Source organism: Odocoileus virginianus, chromosome 1 (genome assembly GCF_023699985.2).
Source record: "Odocoileus virginianus isolate 20LAN1187 ecotype Illinois chromosome 1, Ovbor_1.2, whole genome shotgun sequence".
NCBI classification, from domain to species: Eukaryota; Metazoa; Chordata; class Mammalia; order Artiodactyla; family Cervidae; genus Odocoileus; species Odocoileus virginianus.
This window is the reverse complement of record NC_069674.1, coordinates 54,845,709-54,860,069: the sequence shown is the minus strand read 5'-3', so window position 1 is coordinate 54,860,069 and position 14,361 is coordinate 54,845,709. Positions and strand designations below refer to the sequence as shown.

Here is a 14,361-nt window from a genome sequence, read left to right as displayed (position 1 = left end):
TGAAAAATATAAAAATTACTGGAGAGGCTGAGTCTGCCAATGAAGAAGCCACTGCCACATTTCTGGCAGAGTTGAACTTGAGAGAGAGACCACATTTTTTATAACAACCTTTATTACAGCATAGTTACAACTGTTCTGCTTTATTATTAGCTATTGTTGTCCATCTCTTACTGTGTCTAATTCATAAGTTAAACTTTATCCTAAGTATGTATGTATAGGAAAAAACAATACATACAGGCTTGGGTATTACTATCTGTGGTTTCAAGCATCCACTGGGGACCTTGGAATATATCCTCCATAGATAACAGTGTGGAGCACTGTAAAAATAAAGCTAGAAATAAAAAATCTAGTATCTGCTGTAACTTGGAGCTACACTTTGGATGGGTAAGCCACATAACCTTTCTGAGCCTTAGACTGGGACAACGTATTTATGAGGCTATTGTAAGATATATATGAAATACTTGAAATATTTGGCACTTCAGATACAATAAGCACAATAAACGACAGTTGTTACAGTGGTTGTGCAATAGACAAAGCTATTATCAAGGTCTCTGGACTTTTATCTTGCAGTTAAATGATTTCTAAACCTGGCTATAATCAGAAACATCTGGGAAGCTTGATAAAAACAAATACCTGGGTCCTAAGTCTAGAAATAGGGAATTAGAATGTTGCTGGTAGGGCCTAGGAAATAAGTTTTTTCTTTTTTTTTTCTTAAACAAGGACCTTCAGTTGAGTTCAGTTCAGTTCAGTCGCTCAGTCGTATCTGACTCTTTGCGACCCCATAAATCGCAGCATGCTAGGCCTCCCTGTCCATCACCAACTCCCGGAGTTCACTCAAACTCATGTCCATCGAGTCGGTGATGCCATCCAGCCATCTCATCCTCTCTTGTCCCCTTCTCCTCCTGCCCCCAATCCCTCCCAGCACCAGGTCTTTTCCAATGAGTCAACTCGTCACATGAGGTGCCCAAAGTATTGGAGTTTCAGCTTCAGCATCAGTCCTTCCAATGATCACCCAGGACTGACCTCCTTTAGGATAGACTGGCTGAATCTCCTTGCAGTCCAAGGGACTCTCAAAGAGTCTTCTCCAACACCACAGTTCAAAAGCATCCATTTTTCGGCGCTCAGGTTTCTTCATAGTCCAACTCTCACATCCATACGTGACCACTGGAAAAACCAAAGCCTTTACTAGATGGACCTTTAATGGCAAAGTAATGTCTCTACTTTTTAATATGCTATCTAGGTTGGTCATGACTTTCCAAGGAGTAAGCGTCTTTTAATTTCATGGCTGCAATCACCATCTGCAGTGATTTTCAAGCCCCCAAAAAATAAAGTCTGACACTGCTTCCACTGTTTCCCCATTTATTTGCCATGAAGTGATGGGACCAGATGCCATGATCTTAGTTTTCTGAATGTTGAGCTTTAAGCCAACTTTTTCACTCTCCTCTTTCACGTTCATCAAGAGACTTTTTAGTTCCTCTTCACTTTCTGCCATAAGGGTGGCATCATCTGCATATCTGAGGTTATTGATATTTCTCCCGGCAACCTTGATTCCAGCTTGTGCTTCTTCCAGCCCAGCATTTCTCATGATGTACTCTGCATAGAAGTTAAATAAGCAGGGTGACAATATACACCTTGACGTACTCCTTTTCCTATTTGGAACCAGTCAGTTGGTCCATGTCCAGTTCTAACTGTTGCTTCCTGACCTGCATATAGGTTTCTCAAAAGGTGGGTCAGGTGGTCTGGTATTCCCATCTCTTTCAGAATTTTCCACAGTTTATTGTGATCCACACAGTCAAAGGTTTTGGCATAGTCAATAAAGCAGAAATAGATGTTTTTCTGGAACTCTCTTGCTTTTTCGATGATCCAGCGGGTGTTGGCAATTTGATCTCTGCTTCCTCTGCCTTTTCTAAAACCAGCTTGAACATCTGGAATTTCACGGTTCATGTATTGCTGAAGCCTGGCTTGGAGAATTTTGAGCGTTACTTTACTAGCGTGTGAGATGAGTTTTACTAGCGTGTGAGATGAGTGCAACTATGCGGTGGTTTGAGCATTCTTTGGGATTGCCTTTCTTAAGGACTGGAATGAAAACTGACCTTTTCCAGTCCTGAGGCCGCTGCTGAGTTTTCCAAATTTGCTGGCATATTGAGTGCAACACTTTCACAGCATCATCTTTCAGGATTTGAAATAGCCCAACTGGAATTTCATCACCTCCACTACTTTGTTCATAGTGATGGCCCACCTGACTTCACATTCCAGGATGTCTGGCTCTAGGTGAGTGATCACACCATCATAATTATCTGGGTCGTGAAGATCTTTTTTGTACAGTTCTTCTGGGTATTCTTGCCACTTCTTCTTAATATCTTCTGCTTCTCTTAGGTCCATGCCATTTCTGTCCTTTATTGAGCCCATCTTTGCATGAAATGTTCCCTTGGTAGCTCTAATTTTCTTGAAGAGATCTCTAGTCTTTCCCATTCTTCTGTTTTCCTCTATTTCTTCGCATTGATTGCTGAGGAAGGCTTTCTGACCTCTCCTGGCTATTCTTTGGAACTCTGCATTCAAATGGGAATATCTTTCCTTTTCTCCTTTGCTTTTTGCTTCTCTTCGTTTCACAGCTATTTGTAAGGCCTCCTCAGACAACCATTTTGCCTTTTTGCATTTCTTTTCCATGGGGATGGTCTTGATCCCTGTCTCCTGTACAATGTCACGTACCTCCGTCCATAGTTCATCAGGCACTCTGCCTATAAGATCTAGTCCCTTAAATCTATTTCTCACTTCCACTGTATAATCATAAGGGATTTGATTTAGGTCATACCTGAATGGTCTAGTGGTTTTCCCTTTCTTCAATTTAAGTCTGAATTTGGCAATAAGGAGTTCATGATCTGAGCCACAGTCAGCTCCCTGTCTTGTTTTTGCTGACTGTATAGAGCTTCTCCATCTTTTGCTGCAAAGAATATGATCAATCTGATTTCGGTGCTGACCATCTGGTGATGACCATGTGTAGAGTCTTCTCTTGTGTTGTGGAAGAGGGTGTTTGCTACAACCAGTGTGTTCTCTTGGCAGAACTCTATTAGCCTTTGCCCTGCTTCATTCTGTACTCCAAGGCCAAATTTGTCTGTTACTCCAGGTGTTTCTTGACTTCCTACTTTTGCATTCCAGTCCCCTATAATGAAAAGGACATTTTTTGGGGGTGTTAGTCCTAAAAGGCCTTGTAGGTCTTCATAGAACCATTCAACTTCAGCTTCTTCAGCATTACTAGTTGGGGCACAGGCTTGGATTACCGTGATATTGAATGGTTTGCCTTGGAAACGAACAGAGATCTTTCTGCCATTTTTGAGATTGCATCCAAGTACTGTATTCCAGACTCTTCTGTTGACCATGATGGCTACTCCATTTCTTCTAAGGGATTCCTGCCCACTGTAGTAGATATAATGGTCATCTGAGTTATATTCACCCATTCCAGTCCATTTTAGTTCGCTGATTCCTAGAATGTCAACACTCACTCTTGCCATCTCCTGTTTGACCACTTCCTTTGCCTTGATTCATGGACCTAACATTCCAGGTTCCTATGCAATATTGCTCTTTACAGCATCGGATCTTGCTTCTATCACCAGTCACATCCACAACTGGGTATTGTTTTTGCTTTGGCTCCATCCCTTCATTCTTTCTGGAGTTATTTCTCCACTGATCTCCAGTAGCATATTGGGCACCTACCGACCTGTGGAGTTCCTCTTTCAGTATCCTATCATTTTGCCTTTTCATACTGTTCATGGGGTTCTCAAGGCAAGAATACTGAAGTGGTTTGCCATTCCCTTCTCCAGTGGACCACATTCTGTCAGACCTCTCCGCCATGACCCGTCCATCTTGGGTCACTTCTTCCTAGCCAGTACTAATGTTGATGGCATATTTATCTCATGTAACACATTGTACATGCATGTTTCTGGTATTATCTTTGCACTTCCTCCATGTTCACCAAATACTTAAGTTTCAAAAGGATACAGGCTGCAACTTTTCAGCAAGTCTACAATTATTTCAAACTTTCAGAAATGTAAAAAAAGGAACTACATCTGTGTAATTATCTTTTTAACAGCACAGCACCATGATCAAACACAAACAAGTATCTTTGGTGGGTCTACTTGTCAGATTGCCGGGAGAAATATCAACAACCTCAGATACACAGATGACATCACTCTAATGGCAGAAAGTGAAAAAGAACTAGAGTCTCCTGATGAGGATGAAAGAGGAAAATGAAAACGCTACTGTGAAATTCAACATTAAAAAAAACTAAGATCTAGCTGATTCACATTGATGTTTGACAGAAAACAACAAAATTCTGTAAGGCAATTATCATTCAATTAAAAATAGATAAATTAAAAAAAAAAAAAAACTAAGATGATGGTATATGGTCCCATTACTCCATGGCAAATACAAGAGGGAAAAGTGGAAGCAGGGACAGATTTGATTTTGTGGGCTTGAAAATCACTGCGGATGGTGAATGCAGCCATGAAATTAAGATCCTTGCTCCTTGGAAAGAATGCTACGACAAACCTAGACAGCGTCCTAAAAAGCAGAGACATCACTCTGCCCACAAAGGTTCACATAGTCAAAGCTATGGTTTTTTCAGTAGTCACGCATGGATGTGAGTTGGACCATAAAGAAGGCTGAGCACCGAAGAATTGATGCTTTTGAACTGTGGTGCTGGAGAAAACTCTTGAGAGTCCCCTGGACTGCAAGGAGATCAAACCAGTCAATCCTAAAGGAAATCAATCATGACTGTTTATTGGAAGGACCGTTGCTGAAGCTGAAGCTCCAATACTTTGGCCACCTGATGAGAATAGCCAACTCTTTGGAAAAGACCCTGATGCTGGGAATGATTGAAGGCAGGAGGAGAAAGGGATGACAGAAGATGAGATGGTTAGACAGCACCACCAACTCAATGGACATGAATTTGAGCACTCTGGGAGACAGAGGACAGACGAGCCTGGTGTGTACACAGTCCCATGAGGTCGCAGAGTTGGACACAACTTAAAGACTAAAAAACAATAACTTACCAAATAAGTCACTCTAGTTATTTTTTAGGCTCACACCTGAATTAAGCAACTGGTTAAGTAACTCTTACTTTTCTGTATTAGATCAACTTTTATATTCTAATACAAAATGTGACAGGATTGACTACAGTTCTAAGATTGGGGATTCCCTGGTGGCTCAGTTAATAAAGAATCTGCCTGGAATGCAGGAGACCTGGGTTTGACCCCTGGGTAGGGAAGATTCCCTGGAGAAGGAAATGGCAACAATTTCATTCTTTCATGCCAAGTTCTCATGTTTACTCAATTTGCCCTTCTCAGCAATCAGAAAACAGACTACAAGTTGTGCTCAGAGCAAATTTGGTTTTGCAAATTATACAATGAATATGTATTTTAATTTTATTAGTTGTTTTCTATTTGCACATTATTTTATACATCCATAAAACAAAAATCATTTCTACTTAAATTTCTTCCCTTTTCACTCAGGTGTCAGAATATATTGCACAGGTGTCAGAATATATAACTGGGATTTAACTTCCCAGAATACTTCTCTCTGGCATCCATCTTGGCTGAGCAATAGGAGGGCCACCAGGAAGGGCACTTGAGTTGGAATGATTGGCCAAAGACAATCTGGAAACTGATTCCATTACCCTAAAACCTGAGACTGACAACCAGGAAGCAGAGCAGTTCTCCTGGGTTCCCTCACCCTACCGCTCTCCACCTCGGCGCCCTTTCCCAGTAAAGTCTCTTGCTTTGTCAGCACGTGTGTGTCCTCGGACCATTCATTTCCGAGTGTTAGGCAAGAGCCCACTCTTGGGCCCTGGAAGGGGTTCCCCTTCCTGCAGTAAAGTACTAGCTGATATAGAAATGAAATACAAGCTGTAGGTTCAGAGCTGCCTCTAGGGAACTATCGCATTGTGTTTCCAAACCTGACAGCGCTCTCCATCTTGCTGTCATGCCTGACCTGTTAGTCACCGTGTCTGGGCTGCCATGTTCTGTTTTGTTTGTTTGTTTTTTAATTTAAAAAAATAAAAACAACATAGCTGGGAATTAAAATGGAAATCTAACCCAATACTTAACAGAGAGCAGAACTTCAATAAAGAAATGAACCAGGAAATGACTGAGCAGCTAAAATACAAAGATTATTAACAGCAAGCTGAACAGCTACAAACTTCAAGGACAGAAGAAGTTAGGTACATTCCTGAGAGCACAAAAATGTGAAAAACTATGTGTAATTTAAAAACAAAAATGACTCTCATATTGCATTATTTAATAGTCCCATATATAAATCACAGCACAAAACAAAATATTCCTGATAGTGATTTTAACAAATTCAGTATATTCTTAGGAAAGCAGGGAAGCTAACTGGATTATTCATAACAAATGTCTCTCTCCAGTAATATGAAAAATATAAATTAAAAACAAGTTTAAGATACTAAACTAACAAATGCCCTAGGAAAATAACTGGGGGAGGTAGAAGAGGCTTAACCATACTCTTTTTATACTATTTATAGTTCTAAAATAATGAAACTGAACATCTTGAAATAATAAAATGTCTAGACAATTAGAATATCAATATTAAAAACACCATATACATACTTAAAATAACCTGTATATAGATTAATACACCAAAAATATTATTAAATATTGAGAATAGTACCTTGGTTTTGTATAAATTTTAAAGAGTTTACAGAGCACTTTTACATATATTATCCCACATAATTCACATCAGAAGTTATCAACCCTGGTTGCTCATCAAAACTACCTAAAATACTAAAAAAAAAAAAAAAAAGTAGATTTCTGAGCCCCACCTCACACCCAGTGAATTAACAAGCCTCCAGGTACATTAAAAACTGAAAGTGGAAAAAAAAATTAAAAAAAAAAAACAAAAAAAAACTGAAAGTGTTTCCAATGCCTAACCAGGGTTGAGAACAACTAGTCACTAATATACCACTAATATAATCACAACCATGAAAAAAGTGTGTAATTAAGAAAACAAATCAAACTTCAGTGATTGAAATATTAATAATTTAGCGGCTTTTTTCCCCTCTTGGTTAATGTATTTAATCACAAGAGGAAATAAATATATCTACCAAACTTTTTAAAATTAAAAATGGTATAAAATGTTGATGCTTTAAGGTAGACTAGTTACTGAAAAAGTTTTCCTTGTATCGACCCAAAAACATGTAACAAATGAGGTAGTACCCTAGTCATTATAATAGAATAACCAGAAAGCACTAAGATTGCTATGAAGGTTTTGCCTCCTCTTACACAAATAATTACCTCACTCAAAATATTTCTAGTATTTTTGAAAACTGATTGACAATATATACCAAAATCTTCCTCAAAAAAGGAAGAACTCTGATTATAATCTGAATGAACAATTTGAACACATAAGGATAAAAAAATGTCACTGATATAAAGAAACACTAGCAAACAGTTTGAAACAGCTACTGCTTTGAAAGTATCAGTAAAAATTTTTAATGGCTAGACATTTTAGTACTAAAGAAATTATTAACCTCAGTCTGTCTAGCTGTGAAGAACACATAAGTTTCACACAAATCACTTTATTCCAATTTCCTTCAAGTTTGCTCACCAAACTAAAAATACCAAGTCTTATAAAAATATCAAAAAATTTATTCACCAAACTAGAGTACACCTTTTCTTCAACATAGACATTCAATTACTAAACATAAAAATTCAAAGCACAAATGAATAAATTTACAAAAACCTTAAAATGCTTATTTTCCATCCTAGATGTCTCTCCTGGTATTGAGACTCTACTATGCTCACTTAGTTGTCCCACAGACTCTGAATTTCATGTTTTAAATTACCTGTTTCAAGAAATGATACTCCTCTCTATCCAAGGGACTCTCAAGAGTTTTCTCCAGCACAATTTGGAAGCATCAATTCTTTGGTGCACAGCCTTCCTTATGGTCCAACTCTCACATCCACACAGGACTACTAGAAAAACCACAACTTTGACTATATGGACCTTTGTTGGCAAAGTGATGTCTCTGCTTTTTAATATGCTGTCTAGGTTTGTCATAGTTTTTCTTCCAAGGAGCAAGACTCTTTTAATTCCATGGCTGCAGTCACCATCCACAATGAATTTGGAGCCCAAGAAAATAAAGCCTGTCACTGTTTCCACTTTTTCCCCATCTATTTATTCGCCATGAAGTGATGGGACCAGACGCCATGATCTTAATTTTCTGAATTATGTGTTTTTAAGCCAGGTTTTCACTCTCCTCTTTCACTTTCATCGAGAGGCTCTTTTGTTCCTCTTCACTTTCTGCCATTAGAGGGGTATCATCTGCATATCTGAGGTTGTTGCTATTTCTCCTGGCAATCTCGATTCCAGCCAGGCATTTTGCAGGATGTACTCTGCATGTAAGTTAAATAAGCAGGGTGATAACATACAGACTTAACGTACCCATTTCCCAATTTTGAACTAATCTATCATTCTATAACTGGTTCCAACTGTTGCTTATTAACCTGTTGCAAATAGGTTTCCTGGGAGACAGGTAAAGTGGTCTGCTATTCCCATCTCTTAAGAATTTTCCAGTATCCACACAAAGAATTCAGCATAGTCAATGAAGCAAAAGCAGATGTTTTTCTGGAACTCCCTTGCTTTTCTAAGATCCAATGAATGTTGCCAATTTGATCTCTGGTTCCTTTGCCTTTTCTAAACCCAGCTTGTACATCTGGAAGTTCTCGGTTCAGGTGCTGCTGAATACTAGCTTGAAGGATTTTGCAGCATTATCTTGCTAGCATGTAAAATGAGCACTAGCTACCTAGGTGATTCTGATTTCTAACTTTGAGAAATACCAAGTGGTAGGAGTTCTAGGAGGAAGAATTATGAACCAGATGTTTAACAAAGACTTTTTTTCTTCCTCAACTGCTATGATCTTTCAAAGGGTTCTCCATCACCTAGTATGGTGGTTCTCAAACTGGCCCTCCCAGGTGACATTTGGCAATGTCTGGAGACTTTTTTTTCCCCTGTCATCACTGAGGAGGATGAACTGCTACTGGTATCTAGTTAGTAGAGGCCAGGGATGCTGGTCAACATTGGACAATGCACAAGACAGCCCACACCCTCCAAATTAAAAACGCCAAACTGCACTCTTGCCCAGTCTGAGAAACCTTGATCTGAGCCCCATCTCAAATGAAGCTATCAAAAGTACTCAGTAGTGGCCCCAGAGGTAAACAAAAGAATAGAATTAACATATCTTCAGGAAAGTCAATTTTTAATCCCACATTGGTGAGGAAGAAGGGGGGGGGTTATCTTTATATTGTATATGGGTCTTCCCTGAGGTCTCAGGTGATAAGGAGACCCAGGTTCAATCTCTGGGTTTGGAAGATCTGGTGGAGAAGGAAAATGGCAACCCACTCCAGTATTCCTGCATGGTGAATCCCATGGACAGAGGAGTCTGGTGGGAAACAGTCCATGGAGTCACAAAAGAGTTGGACATGTCTGAGTTTCACTTATATATGTCAAACAAATACAGATAAAACGCAAATGTCACATGAATATCTAAAATAAATGTCACATAAATACCTAAAATACACTTCAGAATAATGTAAGCAAGATTAGGCTTTACTCCCCAACCTCAGGGGATACTTATGTACTCTTCTCAATCTTCAAAGTACTTCTGAAATTAAAAAACGATTGCTTAAAATAAAATACACGAACTTCAGGACAGGCATGACCTCATCTTTAAACTACTGCCACTAAGATTTTTAGGGCTATTTGTTACTGCACCATGGTTTAACCCGGAACTATTCGAAGCATAGTCTATGGAGGGACCAGTCTGATTGTTCAATGGTTTACACCAGAGAAATACAAATGTAGAACACAGAAATGAAAATTCTTATACCAGAATAATTTATGTCTATTGGATCTTTAAAAATTGGGGCTTGTTATTTTTGCCTTTTTAAATTTCATCTGCATTAGTAAAAATAATACAAGTTAGTAAAAATAACTTGCAATAACTTGTACTTTACAATTGTGTCAGTCAACAGTGAATTGGAAATTTTAAAAAACAAAAAAAAACACCCTTCATCGTTTGAGAAGCACTAACCTAAACCTATTATTGACTGATACATCTATTAAGTGGCAAAGGCAGGATTTGACTGCATGTCTGTCTGACACCAAAGTCCTTATACTACACACCCTAGTCCTTATACTCTATTTCTGTTATTATTAATACTTTGAATTCAAATCCCTATCTGTAATCCCTATCTCTGTAGAGTTACACTGCACCAAGTATGAATTACAAGGACCTTTTGTGTGTCTCACCTAAGGCCTTCAACGCTGAATGCTAACCAAGCTGCCTTTTTGGTCCCTTTTACCCAAGCTCATGCTCAAAATCTGGCTCTCCACATCTTCCATAATGCAAAAGGACAAGACCAAAAACATTCTTTTCTCCTCAAAGTCAAGAGCAGAGACATGGAATGATATAATACTATCTTATTTTGCGACCCACCCTGCTTTCTATATAACCGTGGGAGATGACCTCCTCTCAAGGAAAAGTAGATCTCAGATCTTTCTAATCACACCAGTTACATAAAGTACACAATAAATGAATCAAAAATAAGACTTAATTTCATTTGGTCTTACATCCTCACATTACGACCTCTGTCGTAAAGTTTAAAGATCTTCAACTTCACCAATCCATACTGCACATCCCCAAGTGTTTTTACAAACTTTTTTGATCACAATTCTCAATTTAAAAAAAAAAAGTTATATCTCAACACAATACAAACACAACAAAATTTACCACTCCAAATTTCTACAATGTACTGCTATTTTTTTCTTTCCTACTTTGTAAAATATTGATAGAAATCCACAAAACTGATTTCAACATCCACTTGTCTCAACTCACAGTCTGCAAAACACTGCTGTAGAGATCAAGTGTAGGTCTACATTTAACAGTGTGCTCTCATCTGGCAAGCCTAACCTATAATCACACTACCTTAAAATTCTACTCCGCAAAAACACATTTTTTTCTATAGCAGTTTCATTGTGCAATAGATTTTGTCATTTAGAGTCCAAACCTTGTATAGAAAAATAAAAAAGTTTGTCTCAAAATTTAGTAAAATGTATAAATGTTAAATTAAGTTTCTACTTCTAATCAACAACTGAAGATAGTTTATTAGCTTAAAATGTGAAACATGTTCTCAGCTGATAATTTAATTAGATAATAATACTCTATTGGCAAATACAAGAATAGAGTCTATAGTGAATACATATACCATCAATTTCTAACAAGTCTGAGACCAACTTGCTCAACCCACTATCTTCACACCAAGTGGTCTACTCATCTGACCACTCCCCATTACTGAGATCTTGGAAATCTAACTCTTCCTCCTTCCTTTCATTTTTTGTTGCTGTTTACTCACTAATCCATGTCCAACTCTTTTGCAACCCCATGGACTGTAGCCCGCCAGGCTCCTCCATCCATGGGATTTCCCAGGTAAGAATACTTGAGTGGGTTGCCATTTCCTTCTCCAGGGGATATTCCTGACCCAGGGATCAAACCCTCCTCTTCCCTATCTCAGGAGGATTCTTTACCACCTGAGTTGTCATTTTTAACCCTCTACAATTGTTCTAATCTTTCAGAACAGCCCAAAAGTCCTGACATGTAGTTATTTAAGATTATTTCTATGGGAAAATATGCAAATCCAAAGAATCAATTTTATAACAAAGTTTTGAAACAATCTAACGGTAACTGATATGTATCTGATACATAAATTACCTTTTCTGTAGTTATGTATCAAATACCTCGAAATCAAAATCAGAAACCAGACACTTTTATTTTACACAATTATAATAGTTTCTGCAAATTAAAATCTACTTGCCATAAACTCAAAATAAATTTTTCAGTTATGCGCTTCAATTCTGTGAGCCTAAGAGCATGTGATATTTTTAATAACTGTATTGAGAAGACCTGGCTCCGTCATGCTGTCCAAACACAGAAGGACACAGTGCTACCATACAACTATCTACGGAGCTTCAACATTTATTCCATAGCTCCACTCAACCCAATCTCCTCTAGCCCCACCCACTGAACAGCTGGGTGGGATAAAAGATTGTTTCCTGCCCCCATTCCCCACTCCTCCCTGCTCTTCCCCTGCTATTTGAAGGAATAAGAGATCCAAGAAGCATTAACTAGATTCGTAATTGTTTATACACTGCTAAGGCAGTATCCTTCAGTCTATCAGGATTTCATAAAGTTCATCTCTACCTGTGCACCTAATGCCAAAAAACTTCCCTCCTAAACTTGCTTATAAACAACTTTTTATAAGGGAACTGACTTTACTCATCACCTTAATAAATACGTAAAATGCTTTAGAATCTAGATTACCTGTTGATTTCGATTACCAAGGGGTACTCAGAAAAATATCCTTCCATTTCATCAAAGTAACACCACCAAGAGAAACCATAAAGTTGAACTAGAACAATAAAGTCGCAAGAATAAACTAACTCAGTATCTAAACAAACACCTGGACCTCACAACCCAGATGCGAAACCGTGTACTCTCAAAATGTAACTCTGCAAATAGAAATGTGTTAGAAAATTTTCAGTTGATATTTCCTACTATATACACAGTATGAAATGGAACTCGGGAGTGGAAAATGTGAATGAAATGGCCTCGTTCTTTTTCCAATACGTGGAGGAGAAAAGGAAATGAAAGGGCTTCTTAAGAGAATAAATGAGAATACTTAAATATTTTCAAAACTTAATTTCCTTAAACATCGCCAGTCCGTATTTCCAACTCCCTCCCTTTTTCAAAGACCCTTCCCAGCCCTTCAGCTCCTCCGGAGGGCGCCCTTCCTAAACGTTCTCTTTTCCCTTTTTCTTAAAAATTAAGCCCAAACCAGGCTCCTTATCCTCCTTATTCAAGCTTTGCCCGCCATCCACCGGCCTCCGGGGCCGCGCCTGGGGAAAAGAAGCTCTAGAGGCGGGGAGAGGGAGCGAGGAGGCGACACAGTCACTGGAGCCGCTGCAGCAGCCGCCGCCGCCTGCACCGCAGCTTCAGCCTGATGCATCCCTCTTCCTCCCTCCCCGCCGCCGCCCTCCCGGGGCCGGCCCACACAGCACCCTCACCCGGACGCGCACACACATTCCCACCCTCCTCGCCAGGCCCACTCCCCCACGAGGGGAGCTCCGCCGCTGGAGCAGCGGCCGCTGACGCGAAGAAGCAGGGCCGCGGAGCCGGAGGCCCGGCAAAGGAGACCCTGCTCGGGGTCCGGCGGCGGAGGCCGCGGCTCTCGTCTCTCCACTCTCCGGGCCCGCCCGCCGCGGTACAGGAAATGCCGCCGCCTCGGTTCTCCGCACATTCAATTCAAACTGTCACTGCCGCCGCCTCCCCTCCCCCCGGGTCCGCCACCACCGCCGCGCCCCGGGCCCGCCGTCGCCCCCCACCTCACCTGCTTTCGCCCCAGCGCCGCGCCTCGCCTCAGGGCGTTTCCCCCACCACCACCCGATCGGGGGGCCGCAGAGCCCCCCAGCGTCCAGAGCCTCCGACCCGAGTCGCGACGGCCCAAAGCTGAGACTCACCCATGGTGCTGCTGTTGACGCTCCTCTCCTCAGCAGCAGCGGATCTCGCACTGACCGACATCCCCTCCCTCCTCCGCGACCAGCCCGGGCGCAGCGCAGCCCGCCGATTCTCCAAAGCCGCCTACGCCGATTCCGCGGCGTAGCCGCCCGGAGTCGCTGCTCCGCTTACGCAGGCAACAGCGGGCGGACTCCTCCACTGGTTCTCGCCGGACTCCCGCTCCCTCCTCCGCCCCTCCGCCCCCTCAGACGAGGCTTCCGGGCCGAGAGGAGGCTGGCTTCGATCTCGCGAGATTACTTCATCGCTGCCCCGCCGACTTGCTCGTTTTTTGAGCATGACTTCATTGGCGTCAGCGCTCTTTTGCTGCTCGGGTTTAGCCGCCATGTTAACATTGGCGGGATCTGGCACCTCCGGGGTCATGGATAGTCAGGCTTCTGTGCGTGTTTCTTCAACACCGCCGCTAAGGTTAACGCCTTACGTTAGTGGTTGAAAAGCCTGGGGACGCTGAGAGGGAGTGGTCCGTGGGGTGCGAGGGTGTGGTTTTGCCCGAATCAAAGATGGCTGCCGTTAGTGCAGCCCCGCGAGTTTTCACGTCAGGTTTCGGAGCTGGAGGAGCCTCTGGGTTGGTCTCAGCGCTTACTTACGAAATTGGCGTAAGGCAAAGAGGCGCCACTAAAAGAGGCCAGGCTGGGAGGCGACGCTTTGGGTAGGGTATCATGTATGCTTTGGCTCCAGGTTACTGAACTGGCACTAATGTGAATGCAAGTGGAGAGATTACT

At 41.1% G+C, this 14,361-nt stretch overlaps 1 long non-coding RNA gene across 1 annotated transcript in view; it reads right to left on the bottom strand.

Moving 5' to 3' along the window:
- The window catches only part of LOC139035290 (uncharacterized), a 32,746-nt gene extending 19,093 nt beyond the window's left edge, over positions 1-13,653 (bottom strand). Inside the window, exon 1 of the long non-coding RNA XR_011487960.1 lies at positions 13,585-13,653. This is a non-coding gene — a long non-coding RNA (uncharacterized lncRNA). The remainder of the gene's footprint in view (positions 1-13,584) is intronic.
- Between the last annotated feature and the right edge of the window lie 708 nt (positions 13,654-14,361).